General features: G+C 44.6%; 1 pseudogene; it reads right to left on the minus strand.

The window, feature by feature from the left end:
- The window catches only part of LOC115127390 (germ cell-specific gene 1-like protein), a 72,038-nt pseudogene extending 52,897 nt beyond the window's left edge, over positions 1-19,141 (minus strand).
- Positions 19,142-19,491: the final 350 nt, after the last annotated feature.

Below are 19,491 nucleotides of genomic sequence, written 5' to 3' on the forward strand. Positions count from 1 at the left end.
CAGACCAGATTCTATGTAAAACAGCTTGCTGATTCCAGACCAGATTCTATGTAAAACAGCTTGCTGATCCCAGACCAGATTCTATGTGAAAACAGCTTGCTGATCCCAGACCAGATTCTATGTAAAACAGCTTGCTGATCCCAGACCAGATTCTATGTAAAACAGCTTGCTGATCCCAGACCAGATTCTATGTAAAACAGCTTGCTGATCCCAGACCAGATTCTATGTAAAACAGCTTGCTGATCCCAGACCAGATTCTATGTAAAACAGCTTGCTGATCCCAGACCAGATTCTATTTAAAACAGCTTGCTGATTCCAGACCAGATTCTATGTAAAACAGCTTGCTGATCCCAGACCAGATTCTATGTAAAACAGCTTGCTGATCCCAGACCAGATTCTATTTAAAACAGCTTGCTGATCCCAGACCAGATTCTATTTAAAACAGCTTGCTGATCCCAGACCAGATTCTATGTAAAAACAGCTTGCTGATCCCAGACCAGATTCAGCTTGCTGATCCCAGACCAGATTCTATGTAAAACAGCTTGCTGATCCCAGACCAGATTCTATATAAAACAGCTTGCTGATCCCAGACCAGATTCTATGTAAAACCAGATGTAAACGGTAAGAGTTGTTGATATTAAAAGAAGTAGCTAAATAACAAGGTACAAGGTAACAAGTTTACTCCCTATAGAGACCCATTAACTCTACTAGAAACCCCTCTCTACTAGAAACCCCTCTCTACTAGAAACCCCTCTCTACTAGAAACCCCTCTCTACTAGAACCCCTCTCTACTAGGAACCCCTCTCTACTAGGAACCCCTCTCTGCTAGAAACCCCTCTCTACTAGGAACCCCTCTCTACTAGAAACCCCTCTCTACTAGAAACCCCTCTCTACTAGGAACCCCTCTCTACTAGGAACCCCTCTCTACTAGAAACCCCTCTCTACTAGGAACCCCTCTCTACTAGAAACCCCTCTCTACTAGAAACCCCTCTCTACTAGGAACCCCTCTCTACTAGGAACCCCTCTCTACTAGAAACCCCTCTCTACTAGGAACCCCTCTCTACTAGAAACCCCTCTCTACTAGGAACCCCTCTCTACTAGAAACCCCTCTCTACTAGAAACCCCTCTCTACTAGGAACCCCTCTCTACTAGAAACCCCTCTCTACTAGGAACCCCTCTCTACTAGAAACCCCTCTCTACTAGAAACCCCTCTCTACTAGGAACCCCTCTGTACTAGAAACCCCTCTCTACTAGGAACCCCTCTCTACTAGGAACCCCTCTCTACTGGGAACCCCTCTCTACTAGGAACCCCTCTCTACTAGAAACCCCTCTCTACTAGAAACCCCTCTCTACTAGAAACCCCTCTCTGCTTCAGTCAGTGTTAACAGTGATGCTTCAGTCAGGGTTAACAGTGCTGCTTCAGTCAGGGTTAACAGTGATCCCTATATTGAATGTGCACAGGACATGGAAGTGAAGACGTCTGTTTTAGACAGAAGATTATATCATGGGGTCAATAGGAGAATGTCAGTATGCATCAATCTGTTTCTGTTTTCATGTGGCCCTGCTTTATTCTGGACCTGGAGGATAACTATGGGCCCGTTTCAGAAGGCCATTCAGTGGTGAGGCTGCTTCAGCCTGGTCCAGCCCACATTTTATTTTAATTTTTTTATTTCACCTTTATTTAACCAGGTAGGCTAGTTGAGAACAAGTTCTCATTTGCAACTGCGACCTGGCCAAGATAAAGCATAGCAGTGTGAACAGACAACACAGAGTTACACATGGAGTAAACAATTAACAAGTCAATAACACAGTAGAAAAAAGGGGGAGTCTATATACAATGTGTGCAAAAGGCATGAGGAGGTAGGCGAATAATTACAATTTTGCAGATTAGCACTGGAGTGATAAATGATCAGATGGTCATGTACAGGTAGAGATATTGGTGTGCAAAAGAGCAGAAAAGTAAATAAATAAAAACAGTATAAAAACAGTATGGGAATGAGGTAGGTGAAAATGGGTGGGCTATTTACCAATAGACTATGTACAGCAGCAGCGATCGGTTAGCTGCTCAGATAGCTGATGTTTGAAGTTGGTGAGGGAGATAAAAGTCTCCAACTTCAGCGATTTTTGCAATTCATTCCAGTCACAGGCAGCAGAGTACTGGAACGAAAGGCGGCCAAATGAGGTGTTGGCTTTAGGGATGATCAAAGAGATACATCTGCTGGAGCGCGTGCTACGGATGGGTGTTGCCATCGTGACCAGTGAACTGAGATAAGGCGGAGCTTTACCTAGCATGGACTTGTAGATGACCTGGAGCCAGTGGGTCTGGCGACGAATATGTAGCGAGGGCCAGCCGACTAGAGCATACAAGTCGCAGTGGTGGGTGGTATAAGGTGCTTTAGTGACAAAACGGATGGCACTGTGATAGACTGCATCCAGTTTGCTGAGTAGAGTGTTGGAAGCCATTTTGTAGATGACATCGCCGAAGTCGAGGATCGGTAGGATAGTCAGTTTTACTAGGGTAAGCTTGGCGGCGTGAGTGAAGGAGGCTTTGTTGCGGAATAGAAAGCCGACTCTTGATTTGATTTTCGATTGGAGATGTTTGATATGAGTCTGGAAGGAGAGTTTGCAGTCGAGCCAGACACCTAGGTACTTATAGATGTCCACATATTCAAGGTCGGAACCATCCAGGGTGGTGATGCTAGTCGGGCATGCGGGTGCAGGCAGCGATCGGTTGAAAAGCATGCATTTGGTTTTACTAGCGTTTAAGAGCAGTTGGAGGCCACGGAAGGAGTGTTGTATGGCATTGAAGCTCGTTTGGAGGTTAGATAGCACAGTGTCCAATGACGGGCCGAAAGTATATAGAATGGTGTCGTCTGCGTAGAGGTGGATCAGGGAATCGCCCGCAGCAAGAGCAACATCATTGATATATACAGAGAAAAGAGTCGGCCCGAGAATTGAACCCTGTGGCACCCCCATAGAGACTGCCAGAGGACCGGACAGCATGCCCTCCGATTTGACACACTGAACTCTGTCTGCAAAGTAATTGGTGAACCAGGCAAGGCAGTCATCCGAAAAGCCGAGGCTACTGAGTCTGCCGATAAGAATATGGTGATTGACAGAGTCGAAGGCCTTGGCAAGGTCGATGAAGACGGCTGCACAGTACTGTCTTTTATCGATGGCGGTTATGATATCGTTTAGTACCTTGAGTGTGGCTGAGGTGCACCCGTGACCGGCTCGGAAACCAGATTGCACAGCGGAGAAGGTACGGTGGGATTCGAGATGGTCAGTGACCTGTTTGTTGACTTGGCTTTCGAAGACCTTAGATAGGCAGGGCAGGATGGATATAGGTCTGTAACAGTTTGGGTCCAGGGTGTCTCCCCTTTGAAGAGGGGGATGACTGCGGCAGCTTTCCAATCCTTGGGGATCTCAGACGATATGAAAGAGAGGTTGAACAGGCTGGTAATAGGGGTTGCGACAATGGCGGCGGATAGTTTCAGAAATAGAGGGTCCAGATTGTCAAGCCCAGCTGATTTGTACGGGTCCAGGTTTTGCAGCTCTTTCAGAACATCTGCTATCTGGATTTGGGTAAAGGAGAACCTGGAGAGGCTTGGGCGAGGAGCTGCGGGGGGCGGAGCTGTTGGCCGAGGTTGGAGTAGCCAGGCGGAAGGCATGGCCAGCCGTTGAGAAATGCTTATTGAAGTTTTCGATAATCATGGATTTATCGGTGGTGACCGTGTTACCTAGCCTCAGTGCAGTGGGCAGCTGGGAGGAGGTGCTCTTGTTCTCCATGGACTTCACAGTGTCCCAGAACTTTTTGGAGTTGGAGCTACAGGATGCAAACTTCTGCCTGAAGTAGCTGGCCTTAGCTTTCCTGACTGACTGCGTGTATTGGTTCCTGACTTCCCTGAACAGTTGCATATCGCGGGGACTATTCGATGCTATTGCAGTCCGCCACAGGATGTTTTTGTGCTGGTCGAGGGCAGTCAGGTCTGGAGTGAACCAAGGGCTGTATCTGTTCTTGGTTCTGCATTTTTTGAACGGATAATGCTTATCTAAAATGGTGAGGAAGTTACTTTTAAAGAATGACCAGGCATCCTCAACTGACGGGATGAGGTCAATGTCCTTCCATGATACCCGGGCCAGGTCGATTAGAAAGGCCTGCTCACAGAAGTGTTTTAGGGAGCGTTTGACAGTGATGAGGGGTGGTCGTTTGACTGCGGCTCCGTGGCGGATACAGGCAATGAGGCAGTGATCGCTGAGATCCTGGTTGAAGACAGCGGAGGTGTATTTGGAGGGCCAGTTGGTCAGGATGACGTCTATGAGGGTACCCTTGTTTACGGAGTTAGGGTTGTACCTGGTGGGTTCCTTGATGATTTGTGTGAGATTGAGGGCATCTAGCTTAGATTGTAGGACTGCCGGAGTGTTAAGCATATCCCAGTTTAGGTCACCTAGCAGAACAAACTCTGAAGCTAGATGGGGGGCGATCAATTCACAAATGGTGTCCAGGGCACAGCTGGGAGCTGAGGGGGGTCGGTAGCAGGCGGCAACAGTGAGAGACTAATTTCTGGAGAGAGTAATTTTCAAAATTAGTAGTTCGAACTGTTTGGGTATGGACCTGGAAAGTATGACATTACTTTGCAGGCTATTTCTGCAGTAGACTGCAACTCCTCCCCCTTTGGCAGTTCTATCTTGACGGAAGATGTTATAGTTGGGTATGGAAAGCTCTGAATTTTTGGTGGCCTTCCTGAGCCAGGATTCAGACACGGCAAGGACCCCATTTAACCCTTATAGAAGACCATTCAGTGGTGAGGCTGCTTCAGCCTGGTCCAGCCCACCTTTAACCCCTATAGAAGACCATTCAGTGGTGAGGCTGCTTCAGCCTGGTCCAGCCCACCTTTAACCCCTATAGAAGACCATTCAGTGGGGAGGCTGCTTTAGCCTGGTCCAGCCCACCTTTAACCCCTATAGAAGGCCATTCAGTGGTGAGGCTGCTTCAGCCTGGTCCAGCCCACCTTTAACCCCTATAGAAGACCATTCAGTGGTCCAGCCCACCTTTAACCCCTATAGAAGGCCGTTCAGTGGTGAGGCTGCTTCAGCCTGGTACAGACAAATCCCAGCACACGCACATACACTCACACACACACATACACCCACATTACTCACCTCTCTCTGAAGCCGGAGCCAGATCAATGAAGCTACGACACTTCTCACCTGAGAGAAAGATAGAGACACAGAGAGAGAGAGGGAGGGCGGGAGAGAGAGAGAGAGAGAGAGAGAGAGAGAGAGAGAGAGAGAGAGAGAGAGAGAGAGGGGTACAAGGGCTTTAATATCTGTTAACATAAAGAATTTAAACTAATTAAACCTAAAACTGACCCGACCAACACTACACCTCTCTCTTAGGATTTTATTCTCCATAGACAACAGAACCCAGGATGTGACTCTCCATAGACAACAGAACCCAGGATGTGACTCTCCATAGACAACAGAACCCAGGATGTGACTCTCCCATAGACAACAGAACCCAGTAAATAGTCTCAGGATGTGACTCTCCATAGACAACAGAACCCAGGATGTGACTCTCCCATAGACAGTACACAACACAGTAAAGAGTTTAAATATTAAAAGTCTAGGATTCTATCTGGATGTGTTTTGTCAGCTATGTACCTTTAAAGGCAATGTTCCTGCTCTTCCCCGGAGCCCCGCATTCACAGTAAACACTGCATTCACAGTAAACACTGCATTCACAGTAAACTCTGCATTCACAGTAAACTCTGCATTCACAGTAAACACTGCATTCACAGTAAACACTGCATTCACAGTAAACACTGCATTCACAGTAAACTCTGCATTCACAGTAAACACTGCATTCACAGTAAACTCTGCATTCACAGTAAACTCTGCATTCACAGTAAACACTGCATTCACAGTAAACACTGCATTCACAGTAAACTCTGCATTCACAGTAAACTCTGCATTCACAGTAAACTCTGCATTCACAGTAAACACTGCATTCACAGTAAACTCTGCATTCACAGTAAACACTGCATTCACAGTAAACTCTGCATTCACAGTAAACACTGCATTCACAGTAAACTCTGCATTCACAGTAAACACTGCATTCACAGTAAACTCTGCATTCACAGTAAACACTGCATTCACAGTAAACACTGCATTCACAGTAAACTCTGCATTCACAGTAAACTCTGCATTCACAGTAAACTCTGCATTCACAGTAAACTCTGCATTCACAGTAAACACTGCATGTGTCGACTCCATCTGGAGGTTATGTTAAATGGAGCGTAGCGATGGAATTGAATCCCAGACATTATTCTCCATTGACAACAGAACATAGTAGTTCCTTTTAAATGGCACGAAGCTGACAAAGCACAATGGGATTAAATCCCAGGCCTTATTCTCCATTGACAAATCAACATAGTCCATAATGAAAAGATTTAGCAAACACTTGTGGAGGACAAAGCCTAGGACAGATTGTTGGGGGAGTCTGCCAGAAGAGTTTCAATTTAACTTTTTGAAGAAAGGGATATTGTTAACGACAAATAGAGCAGCTGGAATTAAATCTGGATGAATGGGACTGGATGAAAAACACTGAACTTCAGACTGGAAAAGTGTGTGTGTGTGTGTGTGTGTGTGTGTGTGTGTGTGTGTGTGTGTGTGTGTGTGTGTGTGTGTGTGTGTGTGTGTGTGTGTGTGTGTGTGTGTGTGTGTGTGTGAGAGAGTGAGAGAGAGAAAGAGAGAGTCACACACCCACACACTCGATGCAACAAGGTTCACTTTCATTTGCCGATTCTGCTCTTTCCCCTTTGTTTTCGCCTCTCTCTCTCTCTCTCTCTCTCTCTCTCTCTCTCTCTCTCTCTCTCTCTCTCTCTGAGCTGCTCCTGGACCTGTCTAAAGGTAACTTCTACAACTATAGTATCTTGTAAACATGTCTGGAAGTTAATCACTAATGGAACAGGTTGATGTAATGGACCGAGCTCGTTATGGGTTCATTAGTTAATTGGTGGTCGTTATGGGTTCATTAGTTAATTGATGGTCGCTATGGGTTCATTAGTTAATTGATGGTTGTTATGGGTTCATTAGTTAATTGATGGCCATTATGGGTTCATTAGTTAATTTATGGCCGTTATGGGTTCATTAGTTAATTGATGGTCGTTATGGGTTCATTAGTTAATTGATGGTCGTTATGGGTTCATTAGTTAATTGATGGTTGTTATGGGTTCATTAGTTAATTGATGGTCATTATGGGTTCATTAGTTAATTGATGGTCGTTATGGAGGATCGTTAAACGGTAACAGCTCTGTCTGTCATCCCTGTAGGATGTGATCGTTCCTCACTCTCTCAGTGGGCACACACACACGGGGCCTGGCACAGTTACCATATAACCACATAACCAACGGTTAGGGATGACGACCGTCGTGAAAATAAACAGCCATCACAGTTTTTGTGGAACGAACAGCTGACTGGAGATGGGATGGAAGGGAATTTGTGCTACTTCCTGTCCTCACTGATCTGATCTGATATTGACTACACTATCTAGCTACTTCCCTCTCCTTACTGATCTGATCTGATATTGACTACACTATCTAGCTACTTCCCTCTCCTTACTGATCTGATCTGATATTGACTACACTATCTAGCTACTTCCTCTCCTCACTGATCTGATATTGACTACACTATCTAGCTACTTCCCTCTCCTCTGATCTGACCCGATATTGACTACACTATCTAGCTACTTCCTCTCCTCACTGATCTGATATTGACTACACTATCTAGCTACTTCCCTCTCCTTACTGATCTGATATTGACTACACTATCTAGCTACTTCCCTCTCCTTACTGATCTGATATTGACTACATTATCTAGCTACTTCCCTATCCTCACTGATCTGATATTGACTACATTATCTAGCTACTTCCCTATCCTCACTGATCTGATATTGACTACATTATCTAGCTACTTCCACCTCCTCACTGATCTGCTATTGACTACATTATCTAGCTACTTCCCTATCCTCACTGATCTGATATTGACTACATTATCTAGCTACTTCCCAATCCTCACTGATCTGATATTGACTACATTATCTAGCTACTTCCCTATCCTCACTGATCTGCTATTGACTACATTATCTAGCTACTTCCCTATCCTCACTGATCTGATATTGACTACATTATCTAGCTACTTCCCTCTCCTCACTGATCTGATCTGATATTGACTACATTATCTAGTTACTTCCCTCTCCTCACTGATCTGATATTGACTACACTATCTAGCTACTTCCCTCTCCTTACTGATCTGATATTGACTACACTATCTAGCTACTTCCCTCTCCTTACTGATCTGATATTGACTACACTATCTAGCTACTTCCCTCTCCTTACTGATCTGATATTGACTACACTATCTAGCTACTTCCCTCTCCTTACTGATCTGATATTGACTACATTATCTAGCTACTTCCCTATCCTCACTGATCTGATATTGACTACACTATCTAGCTACTTCCCTCTCTTTACAGCTGGAGAGCAATGCTCAGCAAGCGGGAGCGAAGGACACTGTCCCCTTGTTGCTGTGTTGCCATCTTGCAGCTCAAACTGTCCCCGCTGTGTAGTCGACTGTATCATGGTGACATCCAGATGGTGACGACCAATACTACACGCTGCTATCCCATTGGAAAGGAAATCAAGTGGGATGGAACAAACCAAGTGGGATGGAACAAATCAAGTGGGATGGAACCAATCAAGGGGTATGGAACCAATCAAGGGGGGTGGAACCAATCAAGTGGGATGGAACCAATCAAGTGGGATGGAACAAATCAAGGGGGATGGAACAAATCAAGTGGGATGGAACCAATCAAGTGGGATGGAACAAATCAAGGGGGATGGAACAAATCAAGTGGGATGGAACAAATCAAGTGGGATGGAACAAATCAAGTGGGATGGAACCAATCAAGTGGGATGGAACCAATCAAGTGGGAGGGAACAAATCAAGTGGGATGGAACAAATCAAGTGGGATGGAACCAATCAAGTGGGATGGAACAAATCAAGGGGGATGGAACCAATCAAGTGGGATGGAACAAATCAAGTGGAATGGAACCAATCAAGTGGGATGGAACAAATCAAGTGGGATGGAACCAATCAAGTGGGATGGAACAAATCAAGTGGGATGGAACCAATCAAGTGGGATGGAACAAATCAAGTGGGATGGAACCAATCAAGTGGGATGGAACAAATCAAGGGGGATGGAACAAATCAAGTGGGAGGGAACAAATCAAGTGGGATGGAACCAATCAAGTGGTATGGAACAAATCAAGGGGGATGGAACCAATCAAGTGGGATGGAACAAATCAAGGGGGATGGAACAAATCAAGTGGGATGGAACAAATCAAGTGGGATGGAACCAATCAAGGGGGATGGAGCCAATCAAGTGGGATGGAGCCAATCAAGTGGGATGGAACAAATCAAGGGGGATGGAACAAATCAAGGGGGATGAAACAAATCAAGTGGGATGGAACAAATCAAGTGGGATGGAACAAATCAAGTGGGATGGAACCCGGCAAGTACCTGGATAAAACACCGTTCCACTGGTCATTTACACCGGCTGGTATCTCAGCTGCGTGACAGACAGCACCAGTCAAACGTTTGGATCCATCTACTCATTCAAGGGTTTTTCTTTATTTTTTACTATTTTCTACCTTGTAGAATAATAGTGAAGACCTCAAAACGATGAAATAACACATATGGAATCTCGTAGTAACCACCACATGGTGTAATTAAAGCGTCAAACCGTGGTGTAACTCTGTTGCTAGAGTTACACCACAGTTTGGTGTTTTATTTGGAGATTGGGTTGATAGTATCATGTTCTAATGTGTATTTTTCTCATGTTCTAATGTGTATTTTTCTCATGTTCTAATGTGTATTTTTCTCATGTTCTAATGTGTATTTTTCTCATGTTCTAATGTGTATTTTTCTCATGTTCTAATGTGTATTTTTCTCATGTTCTAATGTGTATTTTTCTCATGTTCTAATGTGTATTTTTCTCATGTTCTAATGTGTATTTTTCTCATGTTCTGATGTGTATTTTTCTCATGTTGTCATGTTCTAATGTGTATTCTCATGTTGTCATGTTCTAATGTGTATTCTCATGTTGTCATGTTCTAATGTGTATTCTCATGTTGTCATGTTCTAATGTGTATTCTCATGTTGTCATGTTCTAATGTGTATTCTCATGTTGTCATGTTCTAATGTGTATTCTCATGTGTATTATTGTGCTCTAATGTGTATTCTCATGTTACAATGTGTATTCTCATGTGTATTCTTGTGCTCTAATGTGTATTCTCATGTTACAATGTGTATTCTCATGTGTATTCTTGTGCTCTAATGTGTATTCTCATGTTACAATGTGTATTCTCATGTGTATTCTTGTGCTCTGATGTGTATTCTCATGTTCTAATGTGTATTCTCATGTTCTAATGTATATTCTCATGTTCTAATGTATATTCTCATGTTGTCATGTTCTAATGTGTATTCTCATGTTCTAATGTATATTCTCATGTTGTCATGTTCTAATGTGTATTCTCATGTTCTAATGTGTATTCTCATGTTGTCATGTTCTAATGTGTATTCTCATGTTCTAATGTGTATTCTCATGTTGTCATGTTCTAATGTGTATTCTCATGTTGTCATGTTCTAATGTGTATTCTCATGTTCTAATGTGTATTCTCATGTTGTCATGTTCTAATGTGTATTCTCATGTTGTCATGTTCTAATGTGTATTCTCATGTTCTAATGTGTATTATCATGTTCAAATGTGTATTCCCATGTGTATTCTTATGCTCTAATGTGTATTCTCGTGTTCTAATGTGTATTCTCATGTGTATTCTTGTGCTCTAATGTGTATTCTCATGTTCTAATGTGTATTCTCATGTGTATTCTTGTGCTCTAATGTGTATTCTCGTGTTCTAATGTGTATTCTCATGTTACAATGTGTATTCTCATGTGTATTCTTGTGCTCTAATGTGTATTCTCATGTTCTAATGTGTATTCTCATGTTGTCATGTTCTAATGTGTATTCTCATGTGTATTCTTGTGCTCTAATGTGTATTCTCATGTTCTAATGTGTATTCTCATGTTGTCATGTTCTAATGTGTATTCTCATGTGTATTCTTGTGCTCTAATGTGTATTCTCATGTTACAATGTGTATTCTCATGTGTATTCTTGTGCTCTAATGTGTATTCTCATGTTACAATGTGTATTCTCATGTGTATTCTTGTGCTCTAATGTGTATTCTCATGTTCTAATGTGTATTCTCATGTGTATTCTTGTTCTAATGTATATTCTCATGTATATTCTCATGTTCTAATGTATATTCTCATGTTGTCATGTTCTAATGTGTATTCTCATGTTGTCATGTTCTAATGTATATTCTCATGTTGTCATGTTCTAATGTATATTCTCATGTTGTCATGTTCTAATGTATATTCTCGTGTTGTCATGTTCTAATGTATATTCTCATGTTGTCATGTTCTAATGTGTATTCTCATGTTGTCATGTTCTAATGTGTATTCTCATGTTGTCATGTTCTAATGTGTATTTTTCTCATGTTGTCATGTTCTAATGTGTATTCTCATGTTGTCATGTTCTAATGTGTATTCTCATGTTGTCATGTTCTAATGTATATTCTCATGTTGTCATGTTCTAATGTGTATTCTCATGTTGTCATGTTCTAATGTGTATTCTCATGTTGTCATGTTCTAATGTGTATTTTTCCCATGTTGTCATGTTCTAATGTGTATTCTCATGTTGTCATGTTCTAATGTGTATTCTCATGTTCTAATGTGTATTCTCATGTTGTCATGTTCTAATGTATATTCTCATGTTGTCATGTTCTAATGTGTATTCTCATGTTGTCATGTTCTAATGTGTATTCTCATGTTCTAATGTGTATTCTCATGTTCAAATGTGTATTCCCATGTGTATTCTTATGCTCTAATGTGTATTCTCGTGTTCTAATGTGTATTCTCATGTGTATTATTGTGCTCTAATGTGTATTCTCATGTTCTAATGTGTATTCTCATGTGTATTCTCATGTTCTAATGTGTATTCTCATGTTCTCATGTTATAATTTGTATTAGTTTCCCAGACACAGACTACGCCTATACTCCTGGTCTAAAAAGCACTTTCAATGGAGATTTTCTATTGAGAATGTGTTTTAGTCCAAGACTAGACTTAATGTTAGGGCTGCTGAGTGGCGCAGCGGTCTAAGACACTGCATCTCAGTGCAAGAGGCTTCACTGCAGTACCTGGTATCGAATCCAGGCTGCATCACATCTGGCTGTGATTGGGAGTACCATAGGGCGGAGCACAATTGGCCGGGTTAGGGGAGGGTTTACCCGGGTTAGGGGAGGGTTTGCCAGGCTTAGGGGAGGGTTTGGCCGGGTTAGGCCGTTTTGTAAATAAGAATTAGTTCTTAACTGACTTGCCTAGTCATAAAGGTTAAATACAAAGGGCTCCCAGTGCATTCAATCCTGCCCCCATCACCAGACACCCCAATGCCACCAGACTTTAGTCCGGTTTCCGGTTGATGTCTTCAGTGAGGTCAGAAGTGGATACCTGAGCAAAGGAAGTTTTTTGAAAGAGCCGCTGAAGGTGTATAATCCCCAAGGACACTACTTCACTGTAGGAAGGTGATATTCACACTACTTCACTGTAGGAAGGTGATATTCACACTACTTCACTGTAGGAAGGTGATATTCACACTACTTCACTGTAGGAAGGTGATATTCACACTACTTCACTGTAGGAAGGTGATATTCACACTACTTCACTGTAGGAAGGTGATATTCACACTACTTCACTGTAGGAAGGTGATATTCACACTACTTCACTGTAGGAAGGTGATATTCACACTACTTCACTGTAGGAAGGTGATATTCACACTTCACTTCACTGTAGGAAGGTGATATTCACACTACTTCACTGTAGGAAGGTGATATTCACTACTTCACTGTAGGAAGGTGATATTCACTACTTCACTGTAGGAAGGTGATATTCACACTACTTCACTGTAGGAAGGTGATATTCACACTACTTCACTGTAGGAAGGTGATATTCACACTACTTCACTGTAGGAAGGTGATATTCACACTACTTCACTGTAGGAAGGTGATATTCACACTACTTCACTGTAGGAAGGTGATATTCACACTACTTCACTGTAGGAAGGTGATATTCACACTACTTCACTGTAGGAAGGTGATATTCACACTACTTCACTGTAGGAAGGGGATATTCCAGTGGCAAGGTGGGAGAACCAGGAAGACCAGTATCTTTCACAGCTACAGGAGACTGCCGGAGCCCCAGTCTATCAGAGTCTGCCTACAGCGCGCCGCCAGCACACACACACACACGCACGCACGCACGCACGCACGCACACACACACACACACACACACACACACAAAGCACAAACACACACACACACAAAGCACAAACACACACACACACACACACACAAAGCACATACACACACACACAAAGCACAAACACACACACAAAGCACAAACACACACACAAAGACGCATACATACACACCCTGCCTGCTTGCCTGGCAGATAACATAGGACAGCTGTGTGTGGAGTTGAGGTACGAGGTAATGCCAGCCTACCAGCCCAGAGAGAGGAGAAAACACTGGGTTCCCACTAAATGGCCTAGCTACAAAGTCCAAATTGTTTGTACCCTAAAAAAAGTATAAAAAACATAAATAAGCTTTTTGGTCTTAATTTAACGTTAGGGTTAGGCATAAGGTTAGCAGAGTGGTTAGGCTCAGGGTTAGGCATAAGGTTAGCAGAGTGGTTAGTGTCAGGGTTAGGCATAAGGTTAGCAGAGTGGTTAGGGTCGGGGTTAGGCATAAGGTTAGCAGAGTGGTTAGGGTCAGGGTTAGGCATAAGGTTAGCAGAGTGGTTAGTGTCAGGGTTAGGCATAAGGTTAGCAGAGTGGTTAGGGTCGGGGTTAGGCATAAGGTTAGCAGAGTGGTTAGGGACGGGTTAGGCATAAGGTTAGCAGAGTGGTTAGTGTCAGGGTTAGGCATAAGGTTAGCAGAGTGGTTAGGGTCGGGGTTAGGCATAAGGTTAGCAGAGTGGTTAGGGTCGGGTTGGGCATAAGGTTAGCAGAGTGGTTAGGGTCGGGTTAGGCATAAGGTTAGCAGAGTGGTTAGGGTCGGGTTAGGCATAAGGTTAGCAGAGTGGTTAGGGTTAGGGTTAGGCATAAGGTTAGCAGAGTGGTTAGGGTTAGGGTTGAGGCTTGGGTTAGGTTAGCAGAGTGGTTAGGGTCGGGGTTAGGCATAAGGTTAGCAGAGTGGTTAGGGTCAGGCATAAGGTTAGCAGAGTGGTTAGTGTCAGGGTTAGGCATAAGGTTAGCAGAGTGGTTAGGGTTAGGGTTGAGGCTTGGGTTAGGTTAGCAGAGTGGTTAGGGTCGGGTTTAGGCATAAGGTTAGCAGAGTGGTTAGGGTCAGGGTTAGGCATAAGGTTAGCAGAGTGGTTAGTGTCAGGGTTAGGCATAAGGTTAGCAGAGTGGTTAGGGTCAGGGTTAGGCATAAGGTTAGCAGAGTGGTTATTGTCAGGGTTAGGCATAAGGTTAGCAGAGTGGTTAGGGTCGGGGTTAGGCATAAGGTTAGCAGAGTGGTTAGGGTCGGGGTTAGGCATAAGGTTAGCAGAGTGGTTAGGGTCGGGGTTAGGCATAAGGTTAGCAGAGTGGTTAGGGTCGGGGTTAGGCATAAGGTTAGCAGAGTGGTTAGGGTCGGGGTTAGGCATAAAGTTAGCAGAGTGGTTAGGGTCAGGGTTAGGCATAAAGTTAGCAGAGTGGTTAGGGTCAGGGTTAGGCATAAAGTTAGCAGAGTGGTTAGGGTCGGGGTTAGGCTACATTGGCTTCCACAGCTCCCATAAAGCTCTGCCTGTGTGTGTGTGTGTGTTTGTCTCTCCCTTTCTTTCTTTCTTATCTCTCTCTCACACACACAATCTCTCTCTCTCTCTCCCTCTCTCTCTCTCTCTCTCTCTGAGAAACGCATATTCTGAGGCCACCTTTATTGTAGCTGGGGACTTTAATAAAGGAAATCTGAGAAACAAAACGCTACCGAAATTCTATCAACACAACTTCTGTGCTACATGCAACACCAACTCTTGACCATTGCCACTCTCCATTCTGGGATGGCTACAAGACCCTCCCCCCGCCCTCCCTTTGGCAAATCAGATCATACCTCCATTCTGGGATGGCTACAAGACCCTCCCCCCGCCCTCCCTTTGGCAAATCAGATCATACCTCCATTCTGGGATGGCTACAAGACCTCCCCCTTTGGCAAATCAGATCATACCTCCATTCTGGGATGGCTACAAGACCCTCCCCCCGCCCTCCCTTTGGCAAATCAGATCATACCTCCATTCTGGGATGGCTACAAGACCCTCCCCCCGCCCTCCCTTTGGCAAATCAGATCATACCTCCATTCTGGGATGGCTACAAGACCCTCCCCCCGCCCTCCCTTTGGCAAATCAGATCATACCTCCATTCTGGGATGGCTACAAGACCCTCCCCCGCCCTCCCTTTGGCAAATCAGATCATACCTCCATTCTGGGATGGCTACAAGACCCTCCCCCGCCCTCCCTTTGGCAAATCAGATCATACCTCCATTCTGGGATGGCTACAAGACCCTCCCCCGCCCTCCCTTTGGCAAATCGGATCATACCTCCATTCTGGGATGGCTACAAGGCCCTCCCCCTGCCCTCCCTTTGGCAAATCAGATCATACCTCCGTTCTGGGATGGCTACAAGGCCCTCCCCCTGCCCTCCCTTTGGCAAATCAGATCATTCCTCCGTTCTGGGATGACTACAAGGCCCTCCCCCTGCCCTCCCTTTGGCAAATCAGATCATACTTCCGTTCTGGGCTTGGCTACAAGACCCTCCCCCACCCTCTCTATGGCAAATCAGATCATACCTCCATTCTGGGGTTGGCTACAAGACCCTCCCCCACCCTCTCTATGGCAAATCAGATCATACCTCCGTTCTGGGGTTGGCTACAAGACCCTCCCCCCGCCCTCTCTATGGCAAATCAGATCATACCTCCGTTCTGGGGTGGCTACAAGACCCTCCCCCCGCCCTCTCTATGGCAAATCAGATCATACCTCCATTCTGCTGCTTCCCTCATATAAGCAGAAACTCAAACAGGAAGTTACCATGGTAAGGACTGTTCAACGTTGATCTGACCAATCGGAATCTATGCTTCAAGATTGTTTTGACCATCAGAGGCTGGGAAATGTTCCGGGGTCGCCTCTGAAAATAGTATCGACGTATACACTGACTCGGTGACTGAATTCATCAGGGAGTGTATAGAGGATGTTGTTCGCACTGTCGCGATTAGATTAGGCAGCATTTGTGCAAAACTGAAAGCGCGAACCACCACATTTAACCACGGCAAGGTGACTAGGAACGTGGACGTGTACACGTATACATACACAGGGTAGTCTAGTGGCAGGGTAGTCTAGTGGTTAGAGCGTTGGACTAGTAACCGAAAGGTTGCAAGTTCAAATCCCCGAGCTGACAAGGTACAAATCTGTCGTTCTGCCCCTGAACAGGCAGTTAAACCCACTGTTCCTAGGCCGTCATTGAAAATAAGAATTTGTTCTTAACTGACTTGCCTAGTAAAATAAAAAATTAAATATAAACTCACCCTGCCTGCTTGCCTGGCAGATAACATAGGACAGCTTTGTGTGGAGTGACCTCTGTAAGACAATAGAAGAGGCAAAATGACAGTACAGGGACAAAGTGGAGTCGCAACTCAACGGCTCAGACACAATACGTATGTGGCAGGGATCCCAGACAATCACAGATTATAAAGGGAAAGTCAACCACGATGCGGAACTATTGTTTCTTTACCCAAGAAAGCGAAGGTAACTGAACTAAATGACTATCGCCCTTCTGTCATCATGAAGTACTTTGAGAGACTAGTTATGGATCATATCACCTCCACCTTACCTGACATCCTAGACCCACTACAATTCGCAATACCTCCCCAACAGATCCATGGACGACGTTGCATTGCACACTGACAATATCCCACCTGGACAAGAGAAATACCTAGGTAAGAAAGCTGTTCATCAACTACAGCTCAGTCTTCCAACACCATAGTGCCTCTCCAAGCTCATCACTAAGCTCAGGGTTCTGGGTCTGAATCCCTCCCTGTGCAACTGGGTCCTGGACTTCCTGACGGGCCGACCCCCCGGTGGTGAAGGTAGGAAACAACACCTCCACTACACTGATCCTCAAAATGGGTGCCCCACAGGGGTGCGTGCTCAGCCCCCTCCTGTACTCCCTGTTCACCCATGACTTCATGGCCACGCACGTCTCCAACTCAATCATCAAGTTTGTTGACGACACAATAGTGGTAGGCTTCATTAGAGTAGTAGACCTGATTACCAATAACGATGTCACAATCTACGGGGAGGAGGTGAGAGCCCTGGCAGAGTGGTGCCAACAAAATAACCTCTACCTCAACATCAACCAAACGAAGGGGCTGATCGTGAACTTCAGGAGACAGCAGAGAGAGCACTCCCCCGTCCACATCGACGGGGCTGCAGTGGAGAGGGTGAAAAACGTCATATTACTTTAAAAATATATATATAATGGTTTATATATCATGGTGTGTATCGACAGTATGGACAGTATATGAATAGAAACGGTGTTTGATCTGCAGTGTGTTTCTAGCTCCAACAGTGCAGTGATAATACCTAGCAATACAAAACTACATCATCAAAAAAGTAATAAAACAAAGAAATGAAATATATATTCAAGACCCTGTCATTGCTCAGTCTGCCATTTTCGACATTTCTTTCGTTTTACATTGTGGATTATGTGCCTGTTGTTCTGTATAGCTTGGTATTACTGCCCCGTTGGAGCTAGAAACACAAGCATTCCTCTGCACCTGTGATAACATCTGCTCATCTGTGTATGGACCAATACAATTTAATTCGATTTCTGAGTCTGAGAGTAAATCTGTTGTTGAAGTGAACGATTAGCTCATATGAGTTACGTACCGCGGGAGATATTGACGAGGGAGTGTGTGCAGCATCCATACACGTCGCAGATCAACCAATGTGAGAATGTTCAGCCTAAGTATCACTGTTAATTCAATAAAGTCCGATATTAACTAATAACTGTCTGATTGTTCTGGTCGTAATATTCTAAACTTAGCCTATAGAAGACATTAAACAGCAGATGTTCCGTTTCACTGTCAGCACACTTTGTTAAGACTTCTTATCATACCAACATCCTATTATTCTTCTTGAATGAACCTACTTATTGAAACGTTTTGATATTATTCCTGCAACGTGCACAGTTGAGAGAAGAGCTCGCACGTAAGCATGACATACTACCGTTTACATCCCAGTGAATCCTGTTGCATATGACAAATTAACTTAGATTTGAGTTGTGATTTCAACCCATTTATCCGATTTCAACATTCAACCCGATTTAAATAGTTATAATGACTCATTATGAGCGCGTCTAACTAACAGAAACGTTATCATCTCACCTGGACCGTGAATGTTCTCCTCGCAGGAGTACCAGATCCCGGTGTGGAAACGGCGGAACAGAAAGCGATCGTCTCCGGTCTCCCAGCTGTAGTGGACCTTGCTCTTGTCTGTCTCGTTCGTGCCGTTGTCGATGCAGTTGTGCCGTCGCTGCTTGCTGCAGTTGGGCTTGGGGACCCGCTGAGTGCCCTCGCACCAGTACGTCGTAATGAACGCGGTGGTGGAAAAAAACAGCGCGACCAGGTTGAGTCCAACCGAGAGCAGAGCGCGGCATTTCCGCGTGGTCTTCATAGTCTTCCGCGCACTGGGTGCGGAGAAACTGTTGCACAGCGGCGCTAAAAGTTCATAAATGACAGACGGCGGGGTTGAGTAATGGGAGAACGAAACAAAACATTGCCGAGGGAAGGGATGGAGACGTGCAGAGGAGAGAAGAGCGCACGAAACTATTCCCCTAGCAGTCTACTCCAACGGCACCCAGTCTGTAAACGGTGCTCAGAGAAGATAGACGCATCTGGGAAGGTAGATGGTTGGGTTCCCCGTCATGTTATCGTCTTTCTATCTGCGTCGGACTGTGACATCTTTGGCTCGTGTCGAGGGAAATACCATGCCCAATGTGTGACGTGGCTACAGTGAAATGCTCAGCCAGGCTGATCAGCTTTAATAGTAAAACCCAGTCACTGCTGGCAGGGTGCGTGGCTGGCTCGGTGAGTGGTCTGTCTGTCTGTCTGTCTGTCTGTCTGTCTGTCTGTCTGTCTGTCTGTCTGTCTCTCTCTCTCTCTCTCTCTCTCTCTCTCTCCATCTCCTTCTCTCCCTCTCCATCTCTCCATCTCTCCCTCTCTCTCTCTCTCTCTCTCTCTCTCTCTCTCTCCCTCTCGCTCTCTCTCCCTCTCCCTCTCTAT

Source organism: Oncorhynchus nerka, linkage group LG26, assembly GCF_034236695.1.
Source record: "Oncorhynchus nerka isolate Pitt River linkage group LG26, Oner_Uvic_2.0, whole genome shotgun sequence".
NCBI lineage: Eukaryota > Metazoa > Chordata > Actinopteri > Salmoniformes > Salmonidae > Oncorhynchus > Oncorhynchus nerka.